Source organism: Panthera leo, chromosome E2, assembly GCF_018350215.1.
Source record: "Panthera leo isolate Ple1 chromosome E2, P.leo_Ple1_pat1.1, whole genome shotgun sequence".
NCBI lineage: Eukaryota > Metazoa > Chordata > Mammalia > Carnivora > Felidae > Panthera > Panthera leo.
In genome coordinates this window covers 32,377,265-32,390,486 of record NC_056693.1, presented here as the reverse complement: position 1 = coordinate 32,390,486, position 13,222 = coordinate 32,377,265, and the positions used below count along the sequence as shown (strand labels likewise).

The 13,222-nt window shown below is 50.4% G+C and overlaps 1 long non-coding RNA gene across 1 annotated transcript; it reads right to left on the bottom strand.

Annotated features, from left to right (window-relative positions):
- Nucleotides 1–9,364: 9,364 nt before the first annotated feature.
- LOC122208578 lies at nucleotides 9,365–13,011 on the bottom strand. Its single transcript, XR_006197291.1, has 3 exons — nucleotides 12,681–13,011; nucleotides 10,732–10,815; nucleotides 9,365–10,107 (listed from the first exon to the last, which is right to left on the bottom strand). It is a non-coding gene; the product is annotated as an uncharacterized LOC122208578 (long non-coding RNA).
- Between the last annotated feature and the right edge of the window lie 211 nt (nucleotides 13,012–13,222).

Here is a 13,222-nt window from a genome sequence, read left to right as displayed (position 1 = left end):
GCCCACCAAGAGGCCCCTCCCCTGTCTCCCTCGGTTTTCGAAACCCTTCTCAAGTGACTACTGATACATCCCTTCGTGCAACAGTGGGTAAGCTCAGAAAAACATATTTGTGAAGAATTTCTAATCGTGTCAGGAGAGACGTTAAGTATCGTGTTAAGACGAAACACTGAAGAGTGCTGACTGTGTGCCAGGTACTCTCCTAAGTCCCTTTAGGTGTTTTCCCCACACCTACCCCACGAGGCAGGTACCGATGTCCCTTTTTAAATGGGAGGAAACTGAGGCAGCGAACGAGAGGCAAAATGACCCGACCAAAGTCACATGCTGGTACAAGCAAGGGTTGGGATTTCACTACACGTAGCTAAACCCCAGAAACCACACTCTTAGCTACCAACCTGTACCGCCCCCGTAGGAGCCTATACCATGAGGAACAAGACTGCAAGGGTGCTCAGAAGGTAAGATTCCAGGTGTTTGGTTCCTGGATGTATGTGTTCTTTGCTGAACTTTTAGACTCTCCAGTGGTAAGTCGGCATCATTCTTACAGTTGGAAAAAGTCCATAATTAAGGGAAAACATTGTACCCACCTTTCTAGGGCATTCTACGGGAACCGGTTCTTGGCCATACTCAACTCTGTCCTCTCTGCAAACACACGCCACAGGGGTTTCGGTTGCCGAGGAGTTCGGTGTCGGCGGAGGGGTCGGCGGGTCAGATCCATCTCTAGGGGCCTCAAGGGAGTGTACAAGTTCAGAGAAAGCAAGTAACTTGCTAAAGTTCACGCAGCAGAACAGGGTTTCGAGCCCAGGTCTTCTGACTCCCAGGCAAGGGCTCACATCTCGGCAACTTAGCTGCCTCTCCTTACTTGAAAACGTTCACCTCCGTGGACCATTCCCAACATCCGGGGCTTCTATGCCTTCCTCTCTGGCATCAGTGCTTGCCTGGCACGCGTTCCAGAAAACACCGCATGCCTCTCTTGGGAGCGCGATAGTCAGGTGAATATCTGCACGCCTGCGATGCAGCTGGTGTAGACAGGAGATCTCCATGCTGGGACTCAGGACCTGTTGGTGTTTCTGACTTGGGCTTGCCGTGTGACCGTGACCATGAGCGAGCCACTTCACCCTGAACCTCGAAGTCCTCATGCACACAATGGGAAGTGACAAATCCTCCCAACGGTTCTCTTGGCTCTAAAGCCCTCTCGGTGATAGTACTTCCTTCCTTCCCTGAGGCGCTGAAAGGGCCTACTTCGTTCACAGAGGTGGGAGCATCCTTGAAAATTCAAGAATCACACCGTGGCTAAGAGTACTGGCTTTGGAGGCCAACGATTCAAGGGTTGAAATCCCAGCCCCTACTTGTTGGACTTGGGGAAACTTTCTTAAGCTTTCTTCATCCTAGTTTCCTCATAGGTCAAAAGGGTATAGTAAAAGCACCTCACTCGTTCTGTTGTGTATATTAAACAATTACTAATTAAAACAACGTCTGGCACCAAGAAGTGCTTAATAAATATTAGCTCTGTTCCAGGAGCCACTGTTATTATAAAAGCCTTTGTTCTTGAAGGATTTCCAGACTCGTGGGGAGACAAGAAGTGATCTGAAGTACAGTCCGGGGACAATAAGATTGTATGGTATTCAACCTGCATTCGAGAGTGTAGTGCAGGCTGTCAGAGCTACAGAAAGTCGAGAAGTGCCCTAGAAGGGTTGGAGAGGCTTCTTTAAGGAGGACGTCGATGGGGCAGATTTGTTGGGAAAGAGTGGGTTCCAATGACAGGGTGTTGGGGAGAGCCCTGTTTCGGGTGAGAGAGGGCGCAGACCAGGCATAGCTTCTCTGGGTCATTCGGATCTTTCAGAATTTTTCCTTTGATGTGTTACACTCTGTTCAGGACGAATGTTCAGGACGAACATCTCAGGTTGAAATGTTCAAGATGAATAAGGCAGTTGTTCAGCATCATAGCTTAGACCGTGGGCAGTGAATCAGACCTACTTGGCTAAGAGTCCCAGTGCCGTCACTGGCAAGCTGTGTGATCTTGGCGAAGCTATGTAATCTCTCCGAGATTCACTTTTCCATTCTGTAAAATGGGGATAATCACGGCATTTCGTGATGGGGCCATTGTGAGGATTAAATGAACTGCCTCGAAAAGAAGTTGGTCCCTGCTAAGTGCTGTCCTTAGTATATACATCTTTTTTTTTTTTAATGTTTATTTTTGACAGAGAGAGAGAGAGAGAGAGAGCACGAGCGGGGGAGTGGCAGAGACAGAGGGAGACACAGAATTTGAAGCGGGCTCCAGGCTCCGAGCTGTCAGCACAGAGCCCGACGCGGGGCTCGAACTCACGGACCGCGAGATCCTGACCTGAGCCGAAGTTGGACGCTCAACCGACTGAGCCACCCAGGCGCCCCAGTATATATATCTTCAGTGCTGGAAAGTTGTGGGTAACGTGGTCTGTGCGAGAAAGACAGCTTCTGCCTGGGAATTGTGCATAAGCCAAAGGAAAAATGATCTATGCTGCATCCAGATTTCCCAAGCTGTGGGATGGCCCTACACGTGAACAAAATGGATCCCAGAACAGTGCTACTCAAAGTGTGGTCCATGCTTCCACACCAGCTGACAAACTCTTTGTAAGAGATCTGTGATGAGACAGCTATACAGGTTGAGAGCAAAAGTTTTGAAATTCTCATAGCAATTTTACTTTGCTCTGACATCCAAATGCATGCTTGATAGACTTGTCTCATTGATCAGGGCGTAGATCAGTTCCATTACTGTTGAATTTGCATGATAAGTTGCATGTGGTTCCAGCTGCATACCAGTTATGTGTCAATCCATGATGGATTGAAATTATTTAAAAATGGTCCTTTGCAACAGAGAGTTTGCAAAACACTGTTTTATAGGCAGGAAGAGAACTTTAATTTTTGAGTGGGCAAATGTATCAGGCAGGGTCCACCAGGAAGACTAAAAATGCCCTACATAGTTCAAATATAGAGAATTTAAAATTTTTTAAGGTTTATTTATTTTTGAGAGAGAGAGAGAGAGCAGGGAGGGGCAGAGAGAGAGGGAGACAGAAGATCCAAAGTGGGTTCCGTGCTGACAGCAGAGAGCCCAAAGCGGGGCTCATACTCACAAACTGTGAGATAGACCTAAGCCGAAGTTGGACGCTCAACCGGCTGAGCCACCCAGGCGCCCCAAACATGGATAATTTAATAGAGGGGATTGATCACACAGAAAATGGAAGATCTGAGAAGCCAAACAAGGGATGATGATACAACCCAGACCTTGGCTACATCAGGAAGCTGCTACCACTCCTGGAGCTAAAGAGAAAACGGGGTCGTGTGTTGCAACCAAAAACAAGATTCAGGTTGTCCAGAAGGAGCAAGACCCACGGCTGGGTTTCCCACCAGGAATCAGAGCTGTGGAAGACACCCAGACACTGCCATAGATACCACAGGAGAAACTGGAGAGAGAAAGAGATATACCCCGGCTTTCTTCCTCCTTCCATCCCCCATCATTCTGCCAGAGCCTTCCATTGGTTGAACCCAGAAACCATTTTGCGAGGGAGCTTGGCAACACAGAGAAGTGAATAGATCTGAGGGCAAATAAGCCAATGACTGTTATGGAGTAAGAAACTGGCCAGACAGACATGACGTCCAGTTGATTCCTTCTGACCATGCTGGTGGTGGTTGTGGATTAGGACTCCTCACCAGCCCTCTGTCCCTGGGCATTGAGAAGATCAAGTAAGATGATGCTCACTTGGGACTCCTGGAGTTTGGAGGGGTGGGGCGGGGGGGATGGAATTTCCGTACCACCAGCCCCAAGGGCAGGATTAAGAAGCACGATGAAAGTCTGTTTCTCTAGATTATTGCCCCTCCAACCTCCCTCTTGTAACTTCCTAGTGGGGGATGGGGGGAGAACCCATGAAGGCTGTGATGTCTTCCACTTTTTAAATGGAGCTGTTAGAGCCAAAAGATGTGTGCCTTGTGGAGATTTAGGAGAACTTCTTAGAAGACGGAGAAAGAATTCTAAGAAAAAGTTAAAACAAAGCAAAAAGCAAGAGGTTGGGAGAGCAGAACACTTGTAAAAAGAACCTGCCAGGCTGGGATGCGGGGAGAAAATTGATATTAATGAAACATCATGAGCGAATTAAGACAGCCAAAGTGATCTCAGATGTCTGTGGGGACTGCTCCTCTCACTGGCTTTTGGCAGAAGTTAACATGTAAAACTTCCTCATAAACAAAAGTATTTTAAGAATTTCAACTCGGAGACATTCCTGGCTAGCATCGCTCGTGCAGTTGGGAATACCTTTGATTAATTCCGGCTGGTAATTAGGCTGGAGACTGTTTTGTGCCAAGAGCTCCCAAGAGCTGCATGAAGGGCGAGGAGGGAAGTCAGGGCACCAGGGGAGAGAGCCCTCACCTCCTGCCTTCCTGCCCTGCGGTGAGCTGGATGGTTGATGAGACCAGTAAACCCCCAGATTAGCCCAGGTCATCTGTAAGACTGTCACCGAAATCACCCTGGGTGTGACTACAGAAGACACCAACTGGGGCGTCTCTTCCGGGCTCCTTTCTCTGAGACCTGCCTCTCTCTTCCTGCTCCCCTTCAGCCATATTTGACTCACAAGAGCCCAGCCCTGGGTGCAGCTGATTGGACCAGGGGTGGTCACCTGACCAACGCTGAGCCAATCAGATTGTTTCCGCCCAGCATTTGGAACGGGCGTTTGCCGCTGCTGGTGAGTTTCTGTGTGTTACTTAGACTGCGGAAGCGTGAGCTCAGCGTGTGCCGGTTGGCCGCCTTGTACAGAGAAGCCAGTTTGCAGACAAAGAAAAAGAGGAAGATGCAGAGGAAAGAAATGATTCAAGGCCATGGAGCTGGAGAGAGAGCTTGGTCATGGGGCCCTGGCTCCTGTCCTCCGTGAGCCACTGTTCCATGGCCTCTCTTTGGGTGTTGAGAGCCGCGTCCCCAAACAGTCGACCTTTTTATCGCAACATTTTATTTTTCGTGCAACTTTGGGTGTCTGCTCTTTGCCCCCGAGACACCAGCCGTGTGAGAAAGTGTCATGGCCTAAAATGGCCTCAGTGCCTGCAGGCAAAGCTAGGCAATAATACCTTCTTAGTATTCAGTTTAGGGAATATCTATGTAATGCCTCTTAATTCTCTCTCCCATATGGGGGTGGCAATAAAGAGAGAAGTGGGTGAAGACGCTGTGTGATCTGGTGACTCCCTTAAAGCTTCCCTGACCCCAAACAGCCCCTGCCCGCCTGCCTCATGTCCCTCCATGAGAATCCTTACACTCCGTGGGGATCAACCCAGGATGCTACACGGTGAAGGATAAAGCCCATTGTACAGGTGACATGGCCAAGACTCAGAACTTAAATGACTCCTCCTTACAGCCTCTGGCAAAGTTCTGGGCACCAGGTGTGTAAGACCAACTTATGCCTGTGACCCAGCCGTGTCCTCCGAGGAATCCCGAAGCTATCTTGGGGAAATGACTCTCAGTGATTCACAATATTGGCTGCAACTTAGAATTACTGAGGAAGTTTTTTGGAAAGAAAGAAAGAAAAAAAAAGTCGGATGCTTGGGCCACATTCCAGACCAACTGAATCATAGGCTCTGGGTTTGGGACTTGGGCATCATTATTTTTCAAAAGTTCCCAAGATTCTAAGATTCAGTCAGGGTTGCAGAGCTACTGAGCTGGGCCAGTTACTTTTTGGGAAAAAAGGACAGATTAATTGAACTACGAAGCTGGATCTTCATTTGTTGAAGCCCCCAAGTGCCTTACCTAGCATGGGTGGGGCAGAGAGAGGGAGGAAAGGGGTTGACTGGGACAGAATGGAGTTCAGAGGCTGCTTTGTGCCCCCTCACTGAGGTCAAACCAGCTTGGACTGCCTGAAGTTCGCCGGTCATGATACGTCATTAATTTGGACGCGAGGTGAGAATTTCCGAATGTTCTCAAGCCAGGAGGAGATGACTTTGTTCAATGGAGGAAAGATGGAAGTAAGACAGCGGCCCTTCGGCCTGCTGAAGGGACCGGCCCTGTAGACACTCACACACAGCGACGGCTTTGCTAATCATACATCGGGTTTTAGTTAGTCATTAAAGTGGGTCCTTGGGGATCACTAGTTGCCAAACACTATTCCCGGCATATGGTAGAGACTCAATAAATATTTGTTGAATGGATGAATCAATGAACATATTGTCACTGTAGAAGTCACCACATGCTCTTGGGATTATAGAAGGTTTGGAAAGAAATGTAATATTTTGAGGTCCAAACAAAACTGAGTTGACCTGCCTCCATCTGGAACCTGGGGCGGGGGGGGGGGGTGGGAATCATAGGCCAGAAATTCCAGATTTGGGGCCCGGTGATTTCCACTGGTTTGGCTTTCAAGATTCCCAAGCTCCACACTGTTCCCTCTGCATACTCCAAGGCTGGCTCCAGCCTGGCTCAACCTTGACCAATAATCGAGGGGAGCCTGGTGAGGCGTGTGTCCCTCACCGACTCCTCCTCTGGGCGTCATCCCGTGTGAGGAGACGCTTCGGGAGCGTGGGGCATCTCAGACTTGCCAGCCAAAACACCCGCGAGGGCAGAGAAGTGTGAGCTCACACTCTCCGTGATTTAGGGGCACTCCCCGAAGCAAACAACGGCAGCAGGGCTGCTGGGGACTCAACTAGATTGTGTCTCCCCCACATTCCTCTGTGGAAGCCCGAGCCTCCGATGTGACTGTGTTCAGGGCCTCTAAGGATGTAAAGTTAACTGAGGTCGTAGGACGGTGCCCTGATCTTTTAGGATTCGCGTCCTCGGAAAAAGATGCACAGAGAGTTGTCTCACACTCAGAGGAAAGGCTGTGTTAAGGACAAAGCTAGAAGGGGGTACCAGGCCATCTCTAAAGTTTCTTACATTGTTTTTTAATTAACTGATTTAGAGAGAGAGAGAGAGCAGGGGAGGGGCAGAGAGAGAGGGAAATGTGGAGCCTGACGTGGGGCTCGAACCCACCAACTGGGAGATCATGACTTGAGCCAAAACCAAGAGTCAGGCACTCAACTGACTGAGCCACCCAGGCCCCTCTCTTGAACTACTTTTTTAAAGCAGGCTTCACGCCCAACACAGGGCTTGAACTCACGACCCCGAGATCAAGACCTGAGCTGAGAAAAATGTTGGACCCTCAACCAACGGAGCCACCCGGGTGCCCCGAAGTTTCTTGAACTAGTTTTACAAAATTGATTCTGGTGTAATTCACTTGACGATAAAGTCTTTGTCCTGACATTTAAAACAGTCGTAATTTAAAACAACATTTTTCCTGAAGTTTCGCCCCATCTCCTCTGCCGTTATCTTTTCAGGTGCGCGTGCCCACTCTGCAAAGTAGACCATGAGCGTTGAGCGGGGCTGAGGCCAGAACAGGGAGGGTGCCGGGCCCCAGGCTGGGAGAAGTGTTTGCCTGAACTGGGGGTGATTGCCCCCAAGAGGACGGGGCAAGTGGACAGGCACAACAGCCGCCTTCAGCTGCCGGAAGAGGAAATGGAGACGTGAATCAAACCAGGACCTTCCATCTTGAGAAACACCGGGTCTCCTTTCAATAAATATAAAAACCTCGACTGTCCTGGGTGTTCTGGTGCCTGTCCCTTGAGCCGGCACACGTGTGAGTCTGTCCTCTGGGTATCCTATCAGCCAAGGCTTCATCGTACTCTTATTCGTCTTCTGGGAAAATAGGATTTATGTTTCGGCTTTCCTTTATAACTATTATAACTTCAATTGGGTGTTTTCAAACCATTTACGCCCCTGGCACCCTCGCTACTCTGGAGGTTCTGATAACCTCACCCAGCCTGCTTCTTGACCTCCTCACTGAGTTTTATTGTAAGGATGCAACTCCACAAAGCAGAATTCAGCCAATGGGGTGGGTTTCAGCATAGACATCCTAAAAGTTAGAGCCATCCATGGGGGCTGGCTCGGTCGGTTAAGCGTCCAACTCGTGATGTCGGCTCAGGTCATAACCTCACGGTTCGTGTCAAGGCGGAGCCTGCTTGGGATTCTGCTTGTCTCCTCTCCCTGCCCCTCCCCTGCTCACACGTGTGCTCTCTCTCTCAAAATAAATAAGCTTTAAAAAAAAAAAGTTGAAACAAATAATAAATGAGCCATCCAGCCACGGAATGAATTGATGTGGAAGATAGTGAGCCCTCTGTGGCTGGGGGTGTGTAAGGAGAGGCCGAATAACTACCGTGACCAGAGCGACATTTGAATGCTCTGATTTCCAATTTTGATTTGGGGCTTCAAGAACAGAGACATATGGCACAGAAACCCCAGGTCTCTGGTGGAACAGCCGTGCCTGGTAGATTAGACACTTCAGCGTTTTATTTTATTTTATTTTATTTTATTTATTTGATTTGATTTGATTTATTTTATTATTTTATTTTATTTTATTTTATTTTATTTTATTTTATTTTATTTTATGAGAGTGAGAGAGAGAGAGAGAGAAAGGGAGACCAAGACAGGGGAGGGGCAGAGAGAGCTGGAGACACAGAATCCGAAACAGACTCCAGGCTCTGAGCTATCAGTACGGAGCCCGACGTGGGGCTCGAACTCACAAGCCGTGAGATCATGACCTGAGCTGAAGTCGGATGCTTAACCCACCGAGCCACCCAGGCCCCCAACATTTCAGTGTTTTAAAGACGTTTTCCATACTTTAAAAGAGGACCCACTCACCTCCAATTTCTTGACATCGCTAATTCTTTCCCCCACCCGATTTGGGGAACTGAACCCAATTTTGCCTGAGCAGTGGAGAGCCTCTGGGGCAGAGACAGAGGGGTGTGGGGTCTCCAAAGGTGCAGGTGGAGAAGGTGACAGTGCTCTTCCCGGGTGACATGTGAAAAGGCCACAGGGAGTTCTCTTTGTCACTCTGGCCTTTCTAGGCCATTCATTACACGCCCGGAGGTCTCAGTGCCCTGGCGGGAAGTAAGAGACTAGCCGGCTGTCATCCCCACCTTATACATCCTGAAAAGTGCTGGTTCATCCATCCAGCCTCAGTCTCCTGCTCGAGGCCTGAGGTGGCCCACAGGCTAATCTCAACGCATTTGGGTTGACCAGGAGGCTATTGCTATTTTTATCTTGTGATCCTTCCCCTACCAAACAAAACAGGAGATTTCACGTAAGAAATGCAGATCTCCAGGGGTCTCTGTCAAACTCCGGTCTGGGAGCCTGAGCTTGCCTCCCGCCGGGGCCCCGTCCACCTCCCTTTGTCACCAGCTCTCCCTTTGTCTTAGTTCGGCTTCCCCCCAAAGCAGATCCTGACACCAGGATGGGAGAGCCAGTAGTTTACTGGGGAAGTGAGCCTGGGACGCGTGTGGGTGGGGATGTGGGATGCGGGGGGCTGGGGGGCAGGGGGGGAAGAAAGCCGACCAAGTTACTACTGTGCGCAGCTAGAGTTTAATCCTGCCGCGGTCCCTGTGAGAGTCAGCGCAGGGCATGCCTCAGTTTCCCTCCTGCGAGGAGAGGAAGGAGGGTGTTTGTACAGTCTCAGGTGCAGGCTGCTGGAGCGTGGAGAGATCCAGGGGCCAGAGAAAGCCCTGAGGCAAAGAGAGGCTGATCGTAGCAGCAGGAAGGGCGGGGGTGCACCAACAGGGTGAGGCCTGCCCCAGGAGCGGGGCGCGAGGGACTTCCGCTATGCCTTTGTGACATGTCCGGCTTCGCCACCTCTGTTCTAACCCTTTTGGTCCAGCCCTGACCCAAGAGGAGATCGCCTGTCATCGCGAGTCCTTGTCCGACTCGATGGCTTTTCTGTGCTGTGTTAACATGACAGCATATGTGTGGGCTTGAGGGGCCGTGGACTGAGGCAAGGCGCCCACTGTCCCACGGAAGGAACAGCGCCTGCCTTGCATCGCCTTGTTCTCTCTCCCAAATCCCGCTTGTGGCTGACCTTCTCGAGGGGGCTGACGACAGGGCCCGAGCCCCGGGTCCTCTCTTTCCTCCTTGCTATCCGGCCGGTCTGGCTCCTTCCTCCCAGAACATTTCGATCCTTCAAGCTTCTCCGCTCCTTTGTTCGTTGTAACATTAACCAGCTACCCGGTTTCCGTGGTGAGGTGCGGGGGGGATTAATCGGAGGGCAGAGATGAACGATCCTTTTCTAGGGCCAATCTCCAGATCTGGGTAATTAAAAATGATGCCTCGTTAAGTATTTCCACCTTTGCTGGCATCCCCTCACCGACCAGAGGGAGAACAGCAGGGACCAATGGACCCCGATGGACCCCGATCTGTGCTCACGGCTACACCACTTCCTGGAGCGGAAGGGGCTGGTGATGTGTACGAATGAGAGCGCAGGTTCTCTGCCAGGCCTTTTATTCTGAGAATCTGTCTTGTAAACCCCGCGCCCACAGCTATTGTTTAAAAGAACCCGTTGACCATCTCTCTTTCAAAAGATCTCTGGTCTGGGGCTTTTAAGCTTTGAGAACCATGCCCCCAGCCCCCCAGGGATTCATTTTGCCAGAAAGTGCCGGCCAAGGGCTTTTATTCCGCAACACACCCTCCCTCCCCCCCACCAAGTCTTTGCCCATCAGGACCTGGGGTCAGAACTGGGAACTTTTTCTGACCCTTTCTCGTCTTGTTCCCCTTTGTCTGATGCTGTAAACTGAGAGTGGGTGAGGCTAGCCCACTGGATGTAGCCAAGGGTTCCTGCTTTCTGGAGTGTAGCTACACTGAGCTGTGACGGGCACCGGGGACAGGGAAGTACACAAAGACACGAAGCCAAGCGTGCGGGCCTCGAGACTTACGGCTCAGGGCACAAGTCTCCGCTGTTTGCCAGCAAGGAGTCGTTGGGCAAGTCGTTTCACTCCTCTCTGTCCCTGTTTCCTGGTCTATAAAATGGAAACAATGATAGCACCTGCTTCGTGGAGCTCTTACAACGGTAAGACACACAGGAAAATCCCCTTGCCTGGCACACAGTAAGAGTTTGGCAAATGAGAGCTGTTTCTACCTCTTGTCGCCATCACCGGCATCACCACCATCATCACCGTTACGGTCATTGTCGTCTGGGCTTCCGGAAATACCAACACTGAGCATCGGCCTTTCATAAGGACGGGGGCCCGTGCATCGAGAAGGAGCAAAGGTAGCTCCCTAAATAATGAAGTTTTGGGGGCGCCTGCGTGGCTCAGTCGGTTAAGCGTCCGACTTCGGCTCAGGTCACGATCTCGCGGTTTGTGAGTTCGAGCCCCGCGTCGGGCTCTGTGCTGACCGCTCGGAGCCTGGAGCCTGTTTCAGATTCTGTGTCTCCCTCTCTCTCTCTGACCCTCCCCCCTTCATGCTCTGTCTCTCTCTGTCTCAAAAAATAAATAAATGTTAAAAATAAATAAATAAATAAAAAATAATGAAGTTTTGGAGGGGCACCTGGGCGACCCAGTCAGTCGAGCCTCTGACTCCTGACTTCGGCTCTGGTCATGATGATCCCAGGATCATGGGATCGAACCCAGCATCGGGTGTGGATCCTGCTTAAGATTTTCCCTCTCTCTCTCTCTCTCTCCTTCTGCTCATCCCCCCTCTTCACACACACTCTCTCTTTCTCTAAAATTAAATAAATAATATAATAATCATAATACTGAAGATTTGGAGATGGGCCTTGAAGAATGGGCAGAAGCTGGACGAGTGGCAATGTCGTGGGGGCCGATGGCAGGTCAGGGGAGAGAGTGGGTGGAGGGGGCCAAGTGAGGTGTGGAAGGAAAGATCGCACACGTGTTTAGGGTTACCAAGTCACGACTCGGCGGCACTGGGCATGAGAGATGCAGAGATGGGAGACAGAAGAGGTGAGAAGAGAGAGAAGAGGTGGGCTGGGCCTGGCCGGAATGGCAGGCTCAAGGGTAGGGGTGCCACGTGCGGTTTTAAGCCAGGGGGACCTCTTTGATCAGAGCAGGGAGCGTGAGCGCTCAGGAAGGGGCAAGCCGGCGTTCTGGGAGAGGCCAGCCTTCTCGGATCACGGAATTCTCCTCGGGCCTTAACAAAATGGCCAACGTGACCACGTGCCTGGATGTTCCATTTGTCAAATTACACCCTTGGCTTCAACAGCCACGCCGAGGCCCGGTGCGAGGTGCCCGGAGCGGGAGAGGTAGGACGTTTTATTGGACGCTATTGAATTTGTCCAGACCCCTGCAATTCCCCAGGAAGGGGCCACGGGCACGGGGTTAATTTACCCTCCGACCCGAAGCCACAAAGTTGATAATCAGCTGCCACGGTCTACGGGAGAGACGAACCCCGTTGTGGAGCTGTTCAATAAATCCGCTATTAGCAGGGAAAGTGCTTACACGCACTTAAAAAAAATTAAACAACAAAATAAGAGCCGTTGATTGACAAGGCATCAATAAAGCCGTGCCCGTGCACTGCTGACCTCCCCCCACCCCCCAGCTGCCAATCCGTGTTTATTAGAAATCTGCTCTATAAATAGCTTGTGGCACAGAAAACAGTGAGCCGCTTCTCAAATGTGTCATTGTGAAATGCTAACTATTTAATACTTGGCTCTTGGTTTGCTATAGCTGATATGTGGGGCATCGGGAATAAAGGGTTATTGTCAGGAGGTGGCTAATACTTTTTGACCCTCCACCTCGGAAGCGAAATTTCCAGCTCCCCCGCTCCCGCTCCTTTCTTCCTTTTGTGCCGACCGCCTGAACGCCAATTGGTTTTCAGGGTAGCAGTGTGCTTTGCTCGAAGGAAAAAAAAAATGGCTTTCCCATACTTCTCTGAAACCAGGGTTGGCCACACAGTTCTGGGCAAGGAGACACCGCTGAGGGTTTCTGGGAAGAAATTTTTGCTGATCCGATACATGCGCCACCTCTTTCCCTTTCTTCCATCCATTTTCCTCTCGCCTGGAATGTGGCTGTGAGTCCGGAGGTACAGCAGCCATATTGTGGCTATGAGGTTACGAGCTTGAGGATGAAGGTCATGGCGATAAGGATGGCTGGAGCAAAAAGAGGGATAGGGTTAGAGTCCCCAGTGTTGCTGTTGAGCCACTTACCGTTTCAGGCTGTCTATTCATGGGCATTTGGGTGTGTGATAAAAATAAATTCTTACCTGTTTAAGCCACTGTAGAAGGATTTTTTGCTAATTGTAGCTGAACACATCCCTGACTGCCAGCCAGTTTTAGTGAGCTTACATACATTAATTCATTTACCCCTTGCTACAATCCTCTTAAGTAGGAAACATTATCGTTCCCATTTTGCAGATGAGGAAACGGAGGGCCTAGAAGAACTGTGAAGGGGAATAGTCAGGACTGGACCA